Source organism: Lampris incognitus, chromosome 19, assembly GCF_029633865.1.
Source record: "Lampris incognitus isolate fLamInc1 chromosome 19, fLamInc1.hap2, whole genome shotgun sequence".
Lineage (NCBI taxonomy): Eukaryota > Metazoa > Chordata > Actinopteri > Lampriformes > Lampridae > Lampris > Lampris incognitus.
The window spans coordinates 11,936,649-11,956,337 of NC_079229.1; the positions used below are offsets into that span (position 1 = coordinate 11,936,649).

Here is a 19,689-nt window from a genome sequence, read left to right on the forward strand (position 1 = left end):
CTGTTGCTATGCCCGTCAAGCATTTCAGAACTATCCAGTAAGTAGCCGGAAAAACACAAAAACATTAAGGAAGAAATCAGCGCATTGTGTGGGTAAAAGTAACAGTAATAATACGTTAGCTGTATTAGCTATCAATAATAGCTAGTAGCAAGCTTAGCTTAGAGCAGACAGGTATTTTTGTTGATTTTGGATGGATTAAGCTGGCCATGGGGTCTGCTATACTGCTAAATCTATTGCCGACATTGCGCTTCTTGCGTTCTGGGTTTCGGGAAGGGAAAGAAAATTACACCCCCTCCAGACTTTTCAGATATCTAGTATCCGATTTGCAGATCCCATAGCCACACCGTTTCAGCATTTTGTTGTGTGTTTGAAAGCTTGACGGACCGTTGCTAAGGTAGGATTGGACAAGCACCGTTCTGGGGCGGTACTTTGCGAAAGATCAATTGCATCTCTGCTCGTCGCAGGTGATGTGATTTTGTTGGCTTCATCAGAACGCGACCTCCAGCGCACACTGGAGTGGTTAGCTGCTGCGTGTGAAATGGCCGGGTTGAAAGTTAGCACCTCCAAGTCAGAGGCCATGGTTCTCTACCGGAAAATTGTGGATTTCTCCCTTCGGGTTGGGGATGAGTTGTTGCCTCAAGTGAAGGAATTCAAGTATCTCGCTGTCTTGTTCAGGAGTGTGGGTAAGGTGCAGCGGAAGAGTGACAGGCGGATTGGGGCAGCATCAGCAGTAATGCGGATGTTGCACCGGACTCTTATGGTGATGAGGGAGATGAGCCCGAAGGCAAAGCTCTCAATTTTCCAGTCAATCTTCGTTCCAACCTTCACCTATGGTCACGCGCTTTGGGTAATGACCGAAAGGGTGAGATCGCACATACAAGCGGCTGAAATTAGTTTCCTCCGTAGGGTGTCTGGGCTCAGCCTTAGAGATAGGGGGAGGAGCTCGGACATCTGGAGAGAGCTCGGAGTAGAACCGCTGCTTCTTCGCGTCGAAAGGAGCCAGTTGAGGTGGTACAGGCATCTGATTAGGACGCCCCCTGGGCGCCTTCCTTTGGAGGTTTTCCGGGCAGCTCCAACTGGGTGGAGACCACTGGGTAGACCCAGAACTCGCTGGAAGGACTACATGTCCAAAGTGGCCTGGGAATGCCTTGGGATCCCCCAGGAGGAGCTGGAGGGCGATGCTAGGGAGAGGGACGTCTGGGGTGCCCGACTTAGCTTGCTACCCCCGCGACCCGACCGCCGAGAAGAAGCGGCTTATCAAATTGTGCTGTTTAATTTAAATATGAATACTCAGAGTATTCAGAGCTTTTTTAATATCAGTGTATGATTAAGCATGCTAGCTTAGTGATATTATTTGACAGTATATAGACTCAGTCAATGTGTTAATTTGCACCACTGATAAACTCACCTGAAAATTTGTGCAAGGTACTGTCAGATTGATTTTATTTCGGACATGCTAAAATAACAAATTAAAATACACAGGCAGGAATATAAGAAAAAATGGAAATAATAGTAAACTTATTTTGCAAACTCTCTGTAACAACACAAGTAATAACTGGACCATGTTCGAAAAGGGCGTAGGATGAAGCAACAAACTGTCACCTCTCATCTTTCTCCTCTTCCCTTTCTCTCTTTTTGTCTTTGAAAGGCTCATTTTAATTTTGTTTTAGAAGGAATCATGATGCCACACTATGTTTGTCATCAGTGATATTAACACAAATTCCCTTTGTCTCTGACCAGCAAGTGCAGTTCGTGACAGGACAGGACTCGAGCATTTTGTGTAAATACAGGGGGGAAGAAATACTGCTGCTGTTCATAACTTCAGATATTTACTTTTTGCCAAAATAAGGACTTGATAGGTTTTTTTATGCAATTGAATAATAAAACATTTTTACCCCCGCGTGCCAGTATCTTCTAAGAAGACGTTCAATAAGGGCCATTGGAATCATCCTGACATACCCCAAAATCCACGCAACTTTGGTCTGGACTACAATATATTTGTCCACAAATTTGTCTTCATGAAACAAGGTACGTTTGTGTTTCAATCCGCATTCAAGGAGCCTAGTTGGCCAAGAAAACAGTTTGATGTACAGCCTCTCAGAGAGTAGTTACAGGAACACTGTAAACCCGAACAAGTTCCCAGAACTCAAAAAATTTGACGTAATCAGTTGCCTTATTTTTTTTAAGTTTATAAACTTAAAAGTCAAAGGTTTCCAGAACTTAAAAGTTTAGATTACCAGGGACTTATACATTTTGATCAATGTTAAATTAAAGTGATCATAAAGTCAACTCAAATATGTGTAGTTATTCTGACTTAAGCATCTTCAGTTAAAGTTAATCAAATATTTGCAGTTACTATGGCTTGAACTGTTTCAGTCAATGCTACTTAAATATTTGCAGTTAGTGTGACTTAGTATTTTCATTCACTGCTACTCAAATATTTGCAGTTACTCTGGCTTTAACGTTTTCAGTTAATGCAACTCCAATATTTGCAGTTACTATGACAAACTATAAGTTCCCAGAACTCAAAAAATGTGTGGCAACTGATTATGTCAAAATTTCTGAGTTCTGGAAAGTCATTCAGATAAAAAAAATGGCACACCACATTATTTTGTAAACCAAGCACATTTATGAAGCATAACAGTTTTTTTTAAACAATAACATTCATAATAACGGATTGGCAATTTCAACATCTATGGGGTCTGTCACATTTTACTATAATCTATAAAATTGGATGTTAAACTAAAATTTGGTGACTGCCGGGTCCAGTGCTAAGTAGGCGGGACTGCTGTGCTCCATTGGACTCGTTTTCAAGGAAGTAAGAGCCATCTGAGCATGACACATACTGACCAGATGCAGTATTTGGTTCAGTAATAAAAAAAATAAAATCAAAATAATAAAGTTGAATAACTGGAGACATGTAATAGCCTGCATCTTCATAAATAAGGAAGACATTCATTTTCTTAGAAGATCAGTGTCACACTTATCTTCCCCACACTGGATGCAGCATTTATCAGCAAGATGATCAGTCTGAATGGACTAAGCTCTTTCAGCTGCTACAATGTAAGTTTGTATAACGCCCAATTAAAAAAAAGTCTCAGTATGTTTTTACATCATCATGTCATTCTTTAGAGTCTGCAGCCTTGGTGACAGTTTACCATCTTGTAGACCAAGTAAAATCTTCTGAATAAATTCAAAAGTGTTTGTCAGTCCTTTGGGATAACTGAGGTGCAAAGCATAAATGAAACCAAACATTACTACAAAGGTGTCACCAAACCTCGGAAGGCTCATCACAGTCTCACTTTCAATGACGACTGATAATTTGTCAGGCTTGTAGTGTACGGGACTTGTCTCGCTCGCTGTCTGTGATGACCGAAAGGAGAGCCACTGGAACATCGCCAATCTCTGGCCCGTCCTAAATGAAAGAGAGAGACAATCAACAACTGTTACGACTCCACCTTCACACACGCCCCCCTCCCCCTCTGTGCCTGCCCCTACCTCGCACGCCCCCAGCACCTCCGGTCGCTCCCAACGAGCTTTCCACCGTCAACGAGCCACAGGTGCAACGACTTGAGCTGAGAGGTAAATGAGCTACACAGCTGGCCACTGCACACCTGTATTCACCTTCTCATCAACCCTCATCTTCCTACAAGAACCCGGTTCCTCCAGTCACTCATCGCCAGATCTTTCCAAGATATACCTGGCAAGTATCGTAGTGTAGTCCGTGTGTGTTTGTGCCTTAACAGTCTTATTGTGTTGCCGCAGACCCCCCCGACCAGGAGTGCAGTGAGCCGGCTTGCCTGCCTCTCACTCAACCCACCTGGACACGCCCTGCCTACCACGGCCCATTTCCCCAAAACAGCAATAAACACCCTACGGGGCATTCAACCTTTTTCTGCCTCCCTGTGTTGTGCGCTTGAGCCCTGAAGTTACCCAGTCTTAACACAAACCATCTTGCTCCAAATCACACAAACTATGGATACACTAAACAAAGTAACATTCTAAAACATGGTAGGACTTTGATAACTGTTCACGTAATATACAGTGATAATCTTAACTATTAAAGGAGACTCACTGTGCGCGCACAGGTTCTGAGAAATCCAGAGGCGCCCTCATGTAAAAAGACGGGAAGGGCATGGAGGACAGTGGTACGCCTGGTATGGATGTCGTGCATTTCCTATTGAGATCAAACAAAAAACAGAAGTGCATAAACTCAAAAGTTTACTAAGGCTGATTTGGAAAAGCCCAATCAGAATATATGCACAAATAATCCTATATTCACAGCTTTAATGCAATCAGACAAAAACTGAAAGTAAACCAATTGTTAAATAGACTACGTGCATATCTGTAGTCTTCAACTCCAGTACTTCCTGGAGGAAGCCCACACATTGGTTTCCTGTCAAATACTATTGGATGAAGTGATTCAGCTCAGGTGTGCAGCACAACTGATTCATCACTTCATCCAATAGAGCACAGCAGTCCCGCCTACTTTGGTGACATAGCACTGGACCCGCCAGTCACCAAATTTTAGTTTAACATCCAATTTTATAGATTATAGTAAAATGTGACAAACCCCATATTAGATTTTTGTGTTAACTCTGTCTAAACAAAGAAAATAATGTTTTCAGCTCATAAACACCCTTTTTTCTGACTACCGGGTCCCGTTGTACGTCACCAAAGTAGGCGGGACTGCGGAGCTCTATAGTGTTTCACAGGAAACCAATGTGTAAGCTTCCTCCAGGAAGTACTGGAACTGGACTAGTCATGCACTTAGTCTATTGAAAAGCTCATTTAAATAATTCAGCCTTTCCAAATGCAAGATTATCTATTCACCTGTTCGTCGTGGACTTTAAAAATCCCAGCAAGAGCCTCTGAGGTCTTCCCCGTTTTGGACGCCTTCTGTCTGAATAATGTCATAAGTCGAGGAAGATGTCGGTCAAGCTCTGCGTAGAAGGTGTTGGGGAGGTTCTGGTTGGTGATCCTTTGGAACTTCGCATACACCTACATTTCAAAACAGATGAATAAGAACTAAAACTTTCACTTCAAATCACGCGAAATGTTCCATATTGTAGCGGCTATAGGAAGAGTCGCATAAGATGTGCGCACGGACACGCAGAGACTTATGGGACTATTGTGTGCGTGGTTCGTCTTTCGCCAGTTAGAGGCGCCATTGTCAAAGCAGGAAGTTAGTGCAGTGTTGGCGTGGTTATCGGTGAGTTGTGTAGCTTGTCAAGCATCGATAACCACGCCAACACTGCACAACTTCCTGCTTTGACAACGGCACCTCCAACTGGCTCGAGACAAACACAACAGTCTCATAAGTCTGCGTCTCCATGCGCACACATCGTATGCGGCTCTTCCTTCAGCTGCTACAATATTATGTACGTTTTTATAATGCAAGTTTTGTAATGTTGAGTATTGTATTTTAAATCACGTCAGGACACAGCGCTGTCGCTCGACACAACCTCTCCGTGGCATTCTTTATTTCGACTGACCCAGCATCAAAGGCAGACCCGATCAAACAACCCAGAGCCCGCAGGCATCACCAATCGATCCCAGCACAATAGAACAGCACCAAATCAAATGCAGCACTGTCGATGTGTGCATACATAACATTCCCCCCCCCCCCCGGCAGGATTTCAAACATGAAAGGTTGACACAAAGTCCTCTAGGTGGCCAGGGCGTAAACGTGTGCGAACAGGTCACGGGGCGGCCTGAGGCAGGGCAGGCCGAGGTGGTGAGGGAGATGGCAGGGGAAGCTGAGGCCCAGAAATGTCTGGGGCCCGTGTAGGAGCTGCATGAAGCCCCGGGGCGTCTCGCCATGCTGAGGGAATGGCTATGGTTGTGTCACCAGCTGTGTGTGGCGGAGCTGACACCTTCCGTAGATGACTGGAGTGCCACCGAGTGCCATCGCTGAGGAGGTAAGTGGCTGGGCCCAGCTGACGGGTGACTTGGAGAGGAGAGGACCAGTATGAAGCCATTTTATTGTCCCTGTGGGGCCTGCGGACCCCGACCCAGTCTGACACATTGATGTCTGGCACCCTGGTTCATTTTGACTGGTCAAACTGTTGCTTCATCCGCGTCTGCTGACGAGTGACTGAGGCTCTGACCCCAGAGGGAGGTGCCTGAGGTGTGGAGGGGTGGAGCCTGTCAAGGGGCATGCACAGTTCCCGGCCTAGCATGAGAGAGGCTGGGGAGACGCCTGTGGTCGAGTGCTGTGTGGCCCGATAGTGCAGCAGAGTGTGACGGATGGCCTGCGTGAAAGAGCACCCTTGGGCCATGTGTGCTCTGAGGCCGTTCTTCAGTGACTGGTGAAAACGTTCAACGCCTCCATTGGCCTGGGGGTGGTAGTACGCAGTGCGTATATGACGGATGCCCTTGCTTTCGAGATAAGCAGTGAACTCAGCAGAGACCAGCTGAGGGCCGTTGTCAGTGGTGATGGCCTTTGGGAGGCCCCAGCGAGAGAAAAGAGAGTCCAGGAGGTCGATGATGATCTGTGAGGTCACAGTGCCGGAAGTGGTGAGTTCCGGCCATTTTGAGTGTAGATCGTAGGCGACCACCATGAAGCGTTGGTGGTGGGGAACTCCATGGATCTCACCACAAATGTCCAACTGCAGGTGTTCCCAGGGCTGAGAGGGCCAGGCGAGAGGTTGCAGGGGTGGGGGAGCCTGGTGGCCAGTCTTGCCACTCACAAGGCAGGCAGAACAGTCCTTCACCAGAGCCTCAATATCTCTGTCTATCCCCGGCCACCACACCAGGTCTCGGCAGCGCTGTTTCAGTTTCACAATGCCCAGGTGGCCTTCATGCGCCGTATTCAAAACACGTGCACGGAGAGCAGCTGGGACCACTGTGCAAAACCCACGTGCCACGCAGGTGTCGTTCCAGCAGGAGAGCTCCTGTCTGACTCGGGCGAACGTAGCCAGCTCCTCTGGGACCTTGTGAGGCCAGCCGTTCTGGATGTAGGTGCGGAGCTGGGAGAGGACAGGGTCCTGTTCGGAGGCTGCCCTCAGCTCCTGCAGAGAGACAGTGGCCTGGAGGGGTGTGTGTAGCATTTGGACAATGTCCTTTTCCACACAGTCAGTGTCCGTCTGTGGAGCTGGGGTGGAGACAGAGCGAGAGAGCAGGTCGGCGACAACATTGTCTCTGCCTGGGGTGAACTGCAGGCTGAAGTTGTACTGGCGGAGGCGGTCAGACCAGCGGTGCAGCCTCAGGGGTTTGTGGCCTGTCCCAGATGTGGACAGCAGCGCTGTCAGGGCCTGGTGATCTGTCCTGAGGGTGAAGGAGCGGCCATAGAGGTAGAGGTGCCACCTTTCACAAGCCCAGATACAGGCTAACGCCTCACGCTCACCCACGGAGTACCGCTGCTCGGTCAGGTTGAGGGCACGGGAGGCGAAGGCAATGGGCTTCTCCACACCGTTCTGGGTTTGAGACAGCACGGCCCCTATCGCTGTGGCTGATGCGTCACAGGTCACAAAGGTGGAGCTGGAGATGTCGAAGTGAGCCAACACTGGTGGTGAAGTCAGTTGAATCTTGAGATCACGCACAGCGTCACTGCATGCCTTTGACCACACCCATGGCTCGTCCTTACGCAGCAGCTGGCGCAGGGGGGCTGTGGTCGCAGAGTACTGGGGAAGAAACCTCAGGTAGTAACTTGTCATACCCAGGAAGGAGGCGACCTGGGCGGCCGAGCTGGGCTCAGGGATGGCCTGAATGGCGTCCACGTTGGATTGTAGTGGAGTTACACCGCTCGCTGACAGCCGGAACCCCACGAAGTCGATGGCTGGCACAGAGAGGACACATTTCTCAGCATTGAGAGTTAGCTTGTGCTTGGACAGGGCTGCGAAGACCATGTTAAGGCGCTTGTCGTGGATTTCACTGGTGGGCCCGTGTACCACTATGTCGTCCAGATAAATGGCCACGCCCAGTATGCCAGCCAGCACGGAGACCATGATTTTCTGGAAGCAGCTAGGGGCGGAGCTGAGACCGAAAGGCATCCTGGTGTAGCGAAACACTCCTGCATGTGTCACAAAGGCTGTGAGGTTTCGGCTGCTGGGGTGGAGGGGCACCTGTAAGTACCCCTGTCTGAGGTCGAGCTTGGAGAACACCTCAGAGCCATAGAACTGAGCAGTGAGTTCTTCTGAGGTGGGCAGTGGATACTTATCAGGGACCACTGCCTTATTTACTGCACGTAGATCGACGCAGACACGCAGGCCCCCCGACTTCTTCTTAGCCACCACGAGGTTTGAGACCCAAGGTGACGCGTCCACCGGTTCAATGATGCCAGCTTCCAGCAGTTGTTGCAGCTCGGCAGAGACCCCATCACGGAGAGCCAACGGGATGCGGCGCAGTGGTTGGATGACAGATTTCACAGCAGGGTTGAGGAGAGGTTGATGGGTGAAGGCGGAGAGGCAGCCCAGCCCCATAAACAGCGATGGCCACTTCTGCTGCCAAGGTGTGGCGACAGTCAGGATTGCTGCCCCCCTTGTGTCTAAGAGGGAGAACCCCAGAGCGGAGAACAGGTCCAGGCCCATCAGGTTGGCCCCACGGCGTGCCACATGAAAAACTGCATTGGGCACCAGCTTGGTTCCATAGCGGACAGTCACGGGGAGAGAGCCAACCAGATCGATTTTGGAGTCACCATACCCACAGAGGACAGCTGAGGGTGCGGACAGTGGCAGTGAACCGAAAAATTGACTGTAGGTATCAACATTCAGGAGAGACACACTTGCACCGGTGTCCAACAGCAGGGGGATGCACACATCATTAATGTTGACTGTGCATGATTTGAATGACACTGGCCCAGAGCTCACCTTGTGAATGACGGCGGTTGAAGACTGGAGGGTGTGGCCCTCTGACCCAGCCGGGGAAGATCGACAGACGTTGGCAAAGTGATTGTGCTTACCGCAGCTACGGCATGTCTGGCCACGGGCAGGGCAGTTCTGAGCCCTTGAAACATGAGACCGAGACCCACAGTTACCACAGGACTGTTGAGGGCGGGGCCGAGAACGCCGTCGTTGCAGTTGCAAGACGTCCCCAGTGGAGTCGGCGCCCGCCTCGCTGTGGTTGGGTTGCGTCCCGAGGGGCAGCCGTGAGTAGAGGGAGGAGTCGTTGGCAGCTTGACTGGAGGTGGCCACTTGCTGTGTATTTAGCATAGCAGCACACTCAGCTGCTCCCTCAACCTGTAGTGCGATGGTAATTGCTCTGGACAGCAGCAGATCGTCTTTTTCCAGCAGGAGAGTCTCACGCACCTTTGCGTTGTTGGTGTGTTCGATTAGCTGGTCGCGAACCATCTCGTCCTGAAGCGCGCCAAACTTGCATGAGCTAGCTAGCCCTCGCAAATTAGCTACGTACTGCCGCACAGACTCACCAGGCAGTTGGTGTCGCTGACGGAATATAAATCGCCGAAGGACGGCACTCTGTGGAGCAGCGAAATGGGTGCTCATAAGTCCCACAGCTTCGGCAAAGCTTGTGACGTTCCCCAGAGACCCGAGCACACGATGACCCTCTGCTCCCAAGCAGTGTAGCAACAAAGCCGTCTTCCTAGCCTGGCTCACGTCGTCGAGCCCTGAGGCGATGATGTAATTTTCAAAACTATGTAGCCAGCGAGTCCATGGTACCGGAGGCTCGCCAGGTAATGCCAGGAAGGGGGCAGGTGGTGGGAGAGAGATATATCCCATCCTCGTCGCCAATATTGTATTTTAAATCACGTCAGGACACAGCGCTGTCGCTCGACACAACCTCTCCGTGGCATTCTTTATTTCGACTGACCCAGCATCAAAGGCAGACCCGATCAAACAACCCAGAGCCCGCAGGCATCACCAATCGATCCCAGCACAATAGAACAGCACCAAATCAAATGCAGCACTGTCGATGTGTGCATACATAACATTGAGTTCTTCAATAAAAACAAATAGAACTAGTCTCAGTAGACCAACACCGCCACCTAGTGGTCGGGGTGCATTAAGAAAATATCACATCCTCCTTTTTCTGAGGTTAATAAAAGAATAACTGTAATACTAAAGGTCTGTCACTTTCACCAGCATTGCTAGCTGTATAGTATGTAATGCTGATCGGTATTTAGGTGGCACATTTGCAAGAACCCAATATACAGCTGTAAATTTGTGAATCTTGCGTGACGTGCCAAGCGGATTGGCATTTTCAAGATCCTCGATGTATAGCTGAAGCGGTAGGATGGGGTCCCCTGAAGACAGCAACTCATTTTCAAGGAAGTAAGAGCCATCTGAGCATGACACATACTGACCAGATGCAGTATTTGGTTCAGTAATCTTGTTAAGGATGTCTGTGTTTTTAAACAACTCTTGAATCAGTGGAAGAATGGGAACATACATGCTGGTGTGTCCAGGTTGTTCCAACTGATACTCCACTGGCATCACACATGGATAGTTGCGCTCAATAAAGGTTTTTCTGCGCTTGGATGAAGACAACTCTGCACCTTTCGAGGTGGATGTAGATAAAATATTGGAGTCCATGACAGCGCCAACAACTTCATTCAGTGTAGACTCTGCAATATTGTGACCATTTCTCAGCAATATGTCATTAGCTGCCTCCTTGATCAATGGCTGAGATAAAGTGAAGATCTCATTCAAGTGGTCTACCATTTCTTGAATAGCCGTGTTTGAGACATGTAGGATAGCCTGCACCTTCAGAAATAAGGAAGACACATTCATTTTAAGTTGATTTCTTAGAAGATCAGTGTCACATTTATCATCTTCCCCCACTTCTGTGCTCTGGTTTTGGGATTCGCCGTGCAAATCACAAGTGACATCAGAAGTACTTGCTTGGTGATTCTGGGGGTCCTCAATGACAAGGCCAGGTTGAAAGTCTGATGCTAGACTTGCTTGGTGTTCTCTACTTTTATGGGTATTGAATGAAGAGTACACATTTGTGCTATAGCTACAAACCTTATAAGGGCACGCCACTGTCTCATGATTTTTTAAATGCTTTCTGAGATGGCTGAAGAGAATGGATTCAAAAAAGGGTTGTTGAAATGTGCATAAGGAGCATTTAAATAAGTGAGGCTGAGTCAGACTCTGCTCAGCACAACTGCTAAGTTGTATAGTATGATATCTTGACAAATGTGTACGCAGCGCATCAAGTGTCTGAAATGTACACATGCAATCTGTATAGAGGCATGGCAGAGGGCTAACTCTGGAGAAGTGGCTGTGCTGCAGTCTATAGTGTCCAAATAACTCCGCTCTTGAAGTAAAAGAAGAAGAGCACATTTTACAATGCCAGGCCATATTGGAAGCATCAAGGAGTCCACGCTCACCCAGGCGCACAGGTTCTTGACGGCCTTAGGGTTGGGGCAGGGCTGAAGGCTGGCGCACTGCTGTCGAAGCCTGGTGATGAAGGCAACACACACAGAGGGAGGGAGAAGAGTTAGACAAGGAACCACAGAGACAGGTAAATTAGCTGACTCTGCACGGTGTATTCAGACACACGACATGCCATTAAGGGCGGGGCTCACCTCTGGACGTCTGTGGCGGGCACAAGGCAGGCGGAGGGCTTTGAGCAGCGAGTCCACACGCACCCAGCTGCACTTCTTGGAGAGCTTGGTTGGGGCAGGGCTGAAGGCCGGCACACTCGAATATTTACAGTTACTATGGCTTGAACAGTTTCAGTCGATGCTACTCAAATATTAGCAGCCAGCTACTATAGCTTTGACATTTTCAGTTACTGCAACTTGAATATCTGCAGTTACTCTGGCTTTTAACATTTTCAGTTAATGCGTCTCAAATATTTGCAGTTACTACAACTTCAACATTTTCAGTCAAAGGTACTCTAATAGTAACTGTTACTATGGCTTTAACAGTTTCAGTCACTGCTACTCAAATATTTGCAGTTAGCCTACTATGGCTTTAACATTTTCAGTTAATGCAACTCAGATATTTGCAGTTACTATGGCTTAAGTTAAATAGTCACATAATACACATCGACATGCACTGGGGTCTAGCCATTAGCTGTAGCTACGTTAGTCTGCAAGCAAACAATGTGTACCAAGTCAGCTAACTGGCTAGTTACTCGACGTTAACGTTTGACCCCTCTTCTTGTCATAAGGTTAGTTAGCTAGCAGCTAACGTTAGACTAGAATGAGCACAACTTGTCGGCTAGCGCAATGCAGCTAATAATAGCTACCTAACATTAGCACTAACGTTACGGCTAATGTTAGTTAGACCCTCAGAAGACGCTTATTTTTCAGTTAAACATTAAGATGTAGCTAACGTTACCACCTGCAGTGTTAACGAACGAGGTTACGGTACCTCCAAGGTATAGCTAGCTGTCTGTCTGCTAGCAATAATCGACGGTACCAACCTAGCGCAAACTTGACAGACGGTTAGCTAATGCTGCTAGATTACACTTTTCAGAGGAACGTTGTAGACTTACCAGATGTTGCTCTTTCTGGTGACCACTAAAGACTCACGAACACGCTCTGTGGCGATTGCAGAATGGAAGCAGGTGCTTTGTTCGAGCGGCCGCGGGAAACGCTATACCTGCTTCTGATTGGCCAGTTCTCCCTGTCTACTCTCTGATTGGCTATAGGCGCTGCTGCGCTGTTGTCATGCCACGTGATTAGTTAGGTCTCGTCATTTTAAGTTTGGCATAAGTAATACGTTTAAGTGTTGCTTAATTAATGCAAAAAATAGTTCAAGTCAATTAAAAATTATGAGTTTAAGTTACTTAAAAGGAAGAAAATGGAAGAACGTGTCACACAAACTTGAAATTTTTAAGTTTGTAGAACTCTGAAAACATTGAGTATACCCTACTTAATCTATTAAATTACTTTGAGCATTAGGGTTTACAGTGAAGAGGGAATGTAGGTCATGTTTAAATACCCCTCACTATCAGGAGCAGTGCAGCGTGTATATTACGAGTGATTTAATGTATTGATGCGCAGTAGTGTGTTAAGCAATCTATGATTTGTTTGCATTGACACAATGATAGAACTACTGCTGCATCCAAGTACAGCAAGATGTTTCCGCCCGGTTTCGAATCGGGGACCTTTCGCGTGTTAGGCGAACGTGATAACCACTACACTACGGAAACGTACAAATCATGCGTAGTAGAGACACATACCTCTGACCAAATTTTCTGTCCTCCTGATAGTAATGATATGTGCAGGGTGAATAGCTCCATCTGAATCATGAAATAGCTGTTTGGATTAAAGAAAACTCATGCCATATTTTAAGCAAAAAAAGCAAAAAACAAAAAAAAATCAATTTGTGTTGTTTAATTTAAATGTGAATACACAGAGTATTCAGAGATTTTTTTAATGACAGGGTATGATTAAGCATGCTAGCTAGCTACAGTAATTATTTGACAGTATATGGAGTTAGTCAACATGTTAATTTGCACCACTGATAAATTCACCTGCAAATTTGTGCAAGGTACTGCCACCTCTTTTCTCGCTTCTCTTTCCTTTCTGCCTTTTCATCTTTGAAAGTCTCATTATAATTTTGTTTTAGAAGGAAACTGGATGCCACGCTGTGTTTTTCATCACTGATATTAACACAAATTCCCTGTGTGCCTGACCAGCTTGTGACAGGGCAGGGCTAGAACATTTTGTGTAAATAGAAGTGGGAAGAAATACAGACGCTGTTCAGACATTTATTTTTTGCCAAAATAATAAATTGACCCATATGACAGCGTTTTCTGAGACCACATTCAATAAGGGCCATTGGAATCGTCCTGCCATACCCCACAATCCACAGAACGTTTGTCTGGACTTCAATATTACATGTGTACACAAATGTGTCGTAATGAAATAACGTACATTTATGTTTCAATCCGCATTCAATGAGTCTAGTTTGAGTATAGAAAACAGCTTGATGTCCAGTCTCTCAGGGAGTAGTTGTAGGAAGAGGGAATATAGGTCAAGTTTAAACACCCTCTCTATCAGGAGCAGTGCAGTGTGTATGTTATGAGTGATTTAAAGTCATGATGTGCACAGTGGTGTGTTAAGTAATCTATGATCTTTTCATATTGAAGTTAAGAGAGAAATAGTGCCGTATCCGAGCACACAGACAGCAAAATGTTTCCGCACGGTTTCGAACCGGGGACTTTCCGCGTGTGAAGTGAACGTGATACCCCCTACACTAACGAGATATTCAAGACCTATATAGTACAGACACATACCTTTCAGCAAATGTCTCTGCCCTGTTGATAGTAATGAGCCATCCGAGTACACAAGGAAGGACAGGAAACTGTTTCCGCCCGGTCTCGAAACGGTGACCTTTAGGCGAAAGTAACAATACACTACGGAAACCTGAGTAGTACAGACACATACCGCTGAGCAAACCTCGCTGCCTTGTTGATAGTAGTGATTTATGCTGGATGAACACGAGTCATGAGGAGCTATTTGGATTAAAGATAACCCGTGTCACATTTTAACCAGAACTACTTATTACATTGTGTTGTTTAATTTAAATGTTAATACTCAGAGTATTCAAAGATTTTTTTTACTGAAAGCGTATCCCCATTATAAGACCCCCCACTTTCTTTTAAACACCCGCCTAAAAACCCTTAAAAAAGCCCACCCCTAGTGGTCGCCTAGTTCCCATATCAGAAAGCCGATATGCTACAATATTGTATTTGTCCACAAATTTGTCTTAAGGAAATAACGTACATTTGTGTTTCATTCCGCATTCAAAGAGTCAAGGTGGCCAACAAAACAGTTTGATCTACAGCCTCTCAGGGAGCAGTTGCAGGAGGAGGGCATGTAGGTCATGTTTAAGTAGCCCTCTGTATCAGGAGCAGTGCAGTGTGTATATGATGAGTGTTTTAATAACATGAGACGCACAGTGGTGTGTTAAGTAATCTATGATTTGTTTGCATTGAAAAAACGGAGAAATACGGCTCCATCCGAGCGCACAGAAACAGCGAACTGTTTCCGCCCGGTTTGGAACCGGGGACCTTTCGCGTGTTAAGCGAACGTGGTAACCACTACACTACGGAAACGGAAAACGCGTAGTACAGACATACACCTATGACTAAAATTGTCTGCCCTGTTGATAGTAACGATTTACGTTGGATGAACAATAGTTTCATCTGTATCATGAGTAGCTGTTTTCATTAAACATAACCCATGTCACAGCAACTTATCAAATTGTGTCAGTGTCATGTGGAGGTCAGGGACAGTACCTGTGGAGTGGCAGTGGTTCACATATTTAAAAGAAATCAGGATCAGGCATGAGAAACAACACAACACAATACAAACAGCCAACAACACAGTCCACCCAGTGTAACACAGTCCAAATACTCCACCGTCCAGAGAACGAACGCCAGCCAAGATGACTGTCGGAACTGCTGGTCTGCATGGGCTAGCAGTTAGCCTAGCCTGCCCCATCTCCACGTCCCGTCAGACTGCCCTCTGAGTTTCCCCCTCAGGCGGAGCTCCAGGCAGGGCCTGTGGTACCTTGGTCAACCGGATGCAGCAGACCAGGCTTGTAATTTTAACACATTACGTGCCACCACCACGTAATGTGAACGTTAAGAGGTCGTGGTCATTTCACGTATTTCACGCAGACGGAGACAACACTGCACAGTCGACGCGAGGTTAGGCCGCCGCCATTCCGCCTCAGTGTTTCCTCTCGGGCAGGGAGGTGGGCTTGCAGTTACCTTAGCCTGCCTCGCTTCCGCATTCTGTCAGACCACCCTCGGTGTTTCCTCTTCGGACCCACAGCACGCAACAGACCAAGGTCTCTCAGCCGATCCAGCCCCAGTTCGCCTGGCCAAGCGAAATCGACAATCAAGATAAAAACTTCACACGATGACACATACTTAGACAGACATGGACAAAGACCTGCATAATCAGTACTGGGTGAGGCCGCTGCAAACGTGAGTCCGCGCCGCAATTTTCCAACACCAGAAGCGGTGTGGGGACCATAATCTGGACTACAATATTGTGGCAAACGTAGAAGTAATAACAAAGGTAACTTTTCAGTCTCCTTTATTGAACTCACACAGAGACAAGAACGTAAGAAAATTGTGACACAATACATGGGGCTTATCTACACGACGAACAACAAAGTTGATCAGGGTTTCAGTCCCAAAGTTACACAACACAACAGAATGACAACTACAACTACACCACACCAAATAGTAATCACATAAACGCATAAAACCACATAAAACACTTACAAAACATTTAATAATCAACTGACAATCTGAACGCAGTGCCTGATGGGTAAAACAGGAGGGCCCAATTCTAACGGGGTAGCCTCTTCGCTACATTACCCCCTCCAGTGTGTCGCCTGTCCTCAGCCGACAACAAAGTCCCTATAGCGAAGGGGAAGCCGTCTCCGCCGTCGCGGGGGCACGGATCCCTGTTCCCCACTGTCCGTCCGGTTGGTAGGGCTTGTGGGTGTAGGAGGGACCGTCCCAGGTGTGGGCTAAACTGATCTGCCGGTTCTTCAGCCAAGGGGCGGTAAGGTGCCAAACGGTCCCGGTGCAGAACTACCACCCCGGTACACAACATCCGAAAGCTGCTCCAACACCTCGCAGGGCCCTACCCACTGGCTGGCGAGCTTGGGGGAGACTATTCTCTTCCGGGTTGGGTTGAAGACCCACACTTTCGCTCCCGGTGTGAAGGAGCGACCCTGACAACGAGCGTCATACGCCCGCTTTTGTTTCGCACCTGCCTGTTCCTGATGCTAACGAGCAAACTCGTGTGCCTCGGCCAGACGTTGTTGGAGGTCCCGCAGGTACTCGAAACCAGGTATCTTGGGAAGGTCAGTGCCAGGGGGCGTGCCAGAGGCTAAGTCCACAGGAGTCCTTAGTTCTCTCCCGAACATGAGCGCGGCCGGTGTACGTACTTTCTTGTACTGCCGACCGGTACGCCCAGGGGACCAAGGGTAGATGACAGTCCCAGTCTCGCTGGTGCCGTGAGGTGACAATAGCGAGTTGTGTTGTGAGCGTTCGATTGAACCTCTCCACCAGTCCGTCGCTCTGGGGGTAGAGGGGTGTTGTCCTGGTCTCCTTCACCCCCATGCGTTGACACACCTCAGTGAACACCTGTGCCTCGAAGTTCCGCTCCTGATCGCTGTGTATTTCTTTGGGCGCACCGAACCGACAGAACATCTCACACACCAGCCGCTCGGCTAAGTGGCAGCGCTCTGGTCTGGGACCGCATACGCCTCAGGCCATTTGGTAAAGTTGTCCATGGCCACAAGGACGTACCGGTTTCCGTTGTCTGTGGTGGGAAATGGGCCAAGGAAGTCCACACCGACCCGTTCCATGGGGCCCCCCACCTGATATTGTTGTAGGGGGGCATGGGAGCGTCTGGTTGGCCCTTTCTTGGTGGTGCAGGCATCACAACAGTGCACAAAAAGTTCAGCGTCTTTGCGACCCCATAGTGACCTGCCCCCACCGAGCCGTGGGCCGCCTGTAGCACTCGTTGGCGCCAGTCCTTGGGCACCAATAACTGCCACACACTTCTTCCCCGGCCCGGCGCTTGCCAGACCCGGTACAACAGTCCATCACACCGGGCCAAGGTGGCCCACTGGGAAAAGTAGGCCTTGGTCTCCACCGACATGGCAGAGACAGCTTGCCAGTGGGAGCGTGCCTTGGCGTCGACCCACTGTCTCACCCTAGCCAGGGTGGGATCACTATCCTGCGCTGTTTGCCACTCCTGCTTGTCCATTGCCATCAGCCACGCCTCCTCTGGCTCAACCTGCCGCGTGGTGGACACTTGGAGGATTGCTCTGTCTCGCTCCTCTTGGCGCTCACAATGTCTGCAGTCCTTACAGGGACGACGGGAGAGGGCATCTGCCTTGTTGTGCAGGCGCCCAGCTCGGTGCTGGGTCTCGAAGTCGTAGCTCTGCAGCTCCTCAATCCACCTAGCCACCTGGCCTTCGGGCTCCTTAAGGCTGAGCAGCCAGATCAGGGCCGCATGATCCGTCTGCAGGAGAAAGGTCTGGCCATAGAGATAGGGGCGAAAATGGTTGAACGCCGCGACCACCGTCGGGAGCTCGCGTCGTGTAACGCAGTAATTGCGTTCAGGGCAGCTCAAGACACGACTGTAGTAGGCCACCACTCTCTCTCTCCTAGCAACCTCCTGAGACAGGACGGCCCCCAGCCCCACATTGCTGGCGTCTGTGTCCACGATGAAGCGGCACTTAGGATCAGGAAGGGCCAGGATGGGTGCAGTGATCAAGGCGGTGAAGAGCCGGGCAAAGGTGGCTGCACAGTTGTCGTCCCAGTTGAACTCCCGTCCCTTCTCGGAGAGACCGTGTAGGGGACTGGCAATGGAGGCAAAGTTGCGGACAAAACTTCGGTAATAGGAGACGAGCCCCGTGAAGCTGTGCACCTCGCTGACGTTTCGCGGAACTGGCCATTTCTCAACGGTAGAGGCTAGTTCCCATCGATGCAGAGAACGGTCAACTGAGCATGCGCAAGTACTCGTTGCCTCCGTTGTTTGGGTAGGTTAAGGTTAGGGTTAGGGCGGGATTAGGGTTAAAGTTAGCTAATCAGACGCAGAGTAGGGGTGGGTCTTCCTAGAATACTAGCGTCTGGATGCTACGCGGGGCTTGTGGAGGCATGGTAGAGGCATTTCGCGCATGCTCAGTTGATCGTTCTCTACTCAATTTCCGTTCTCTGCATCGATGGGAACTAGCCTCTACCATTTCTCGACCGTCTCCACCTTAGTAGGATCAGGGGCCACGCCCTCTGCCCCCACCACATGGCCCAAAAACTTGGTCTCACGTCGACGGAGGTTACATTTCTTGGGGTGCAGGCGCAGGCCCGCCGCCCGAATGGCTTGGAAGACCTGACGGAGGTTCTCTAGGGCCAGCTCGAAGTCAGCGGCATGAACCAGAAGGTCATCAAGGTAAACCACGCATCGGTTGCGGGGAATGTGAGCCAGCACCCTCTCCATTAGTCTCTCGAACGTGGCGGGGGCGTTGCATAGACCAAAGGGCATCACACGAAACTGCCAGAGTCCCTGGCCGATGGTGAAGGCCGTCTTGGGTCTGGCTTCTGGTGCCAGCTCCACCTGCCAGTAACCGCTCCGTAGGTCAAGTGAGCTGAACCACTGTGACCCTGCGATGTGGTCCAGAGCGTCGTCAATGCGGGGCAAGGGGTAGGAGTTCTTACGAGTTGCATTGTTCAGCTGACGAAAGTCCACACAGAACCTCCAGGTATCGTCCTTCTTTTTCACCAGGGTGGCAGGGGCGGCCCAAGGGCTGTTGGATGGCTCTATCACCCCGGCCGCAGCCATCTCTAGAATCATCTGCTCTGCAGCTTCACGCTTGACAAGCACTAACCGGTAGGGTCGCAGTCTAATGGGCGGGGTTGTGCCAGTGTCAATTGTGTGCTGCACCAGGTTGGTCTGGGTGCACTCCTCTTCGCGTGCAGCAAAAATCTCAGCGAACTGTTGGAGCATGTCTTTCAGCTGTTGGCTCTGCAGAGGGTCCAGCCCTTCACTGCTCCGCTGATACAGATCCTGGATGGCGGCAACAGTGTCCAGTGAAGGTGTCTGAGGAATGGTAGCCTCAATGAGGGTCGTCGTCATTGTTGGTGGGCCGGGCAGTGTCGTCATCCCCTCGGGTAGCAGTGGTGGTGACAGTGGGGGTGGGGGCGGCGTGGTGACAGGTGGAGTTGGCTGGATGTGGATACGTCCCACCTTCCTCTCTGGACGGCGCTGAAGGGCCAGGGTGTCAGTGCCGAGGTGAA

At 49.0% G+C, this 19,689-nt stretch overlaps 1 protein-coding gene and 2 non-coding genes across 3 annotated transcripts in view; 1 reads left to right on the forward strand and 2 right to left on the reverse strand.

The window, feature by feature from the left end:
• The window catches only part of acp5b (acid phosphatase 5b, tartrate resistant), a 120,915-nt gene that overhangs the window by 41,436 nt on the left and 59,790 nt on the right, over positions 1-19,689 (forward strand). The window lies entirely within an intron of this gene.
• Positions 12,993-13,065, reverse strand: trnav-aac (transfer RNA valine (anticodon AAC)). The gene has a single exon. It is a non-coding gene; the product is annotated as a tRNA-Val (tRNA).
• trnav-aac (transfer RNA valine (anticodon AAC)) lies at positions 14,904-14,976 on the reverse strand. The gene has a single exon. It is a non-coding gene; the product is annotated as a tRNA-Val (tRNA).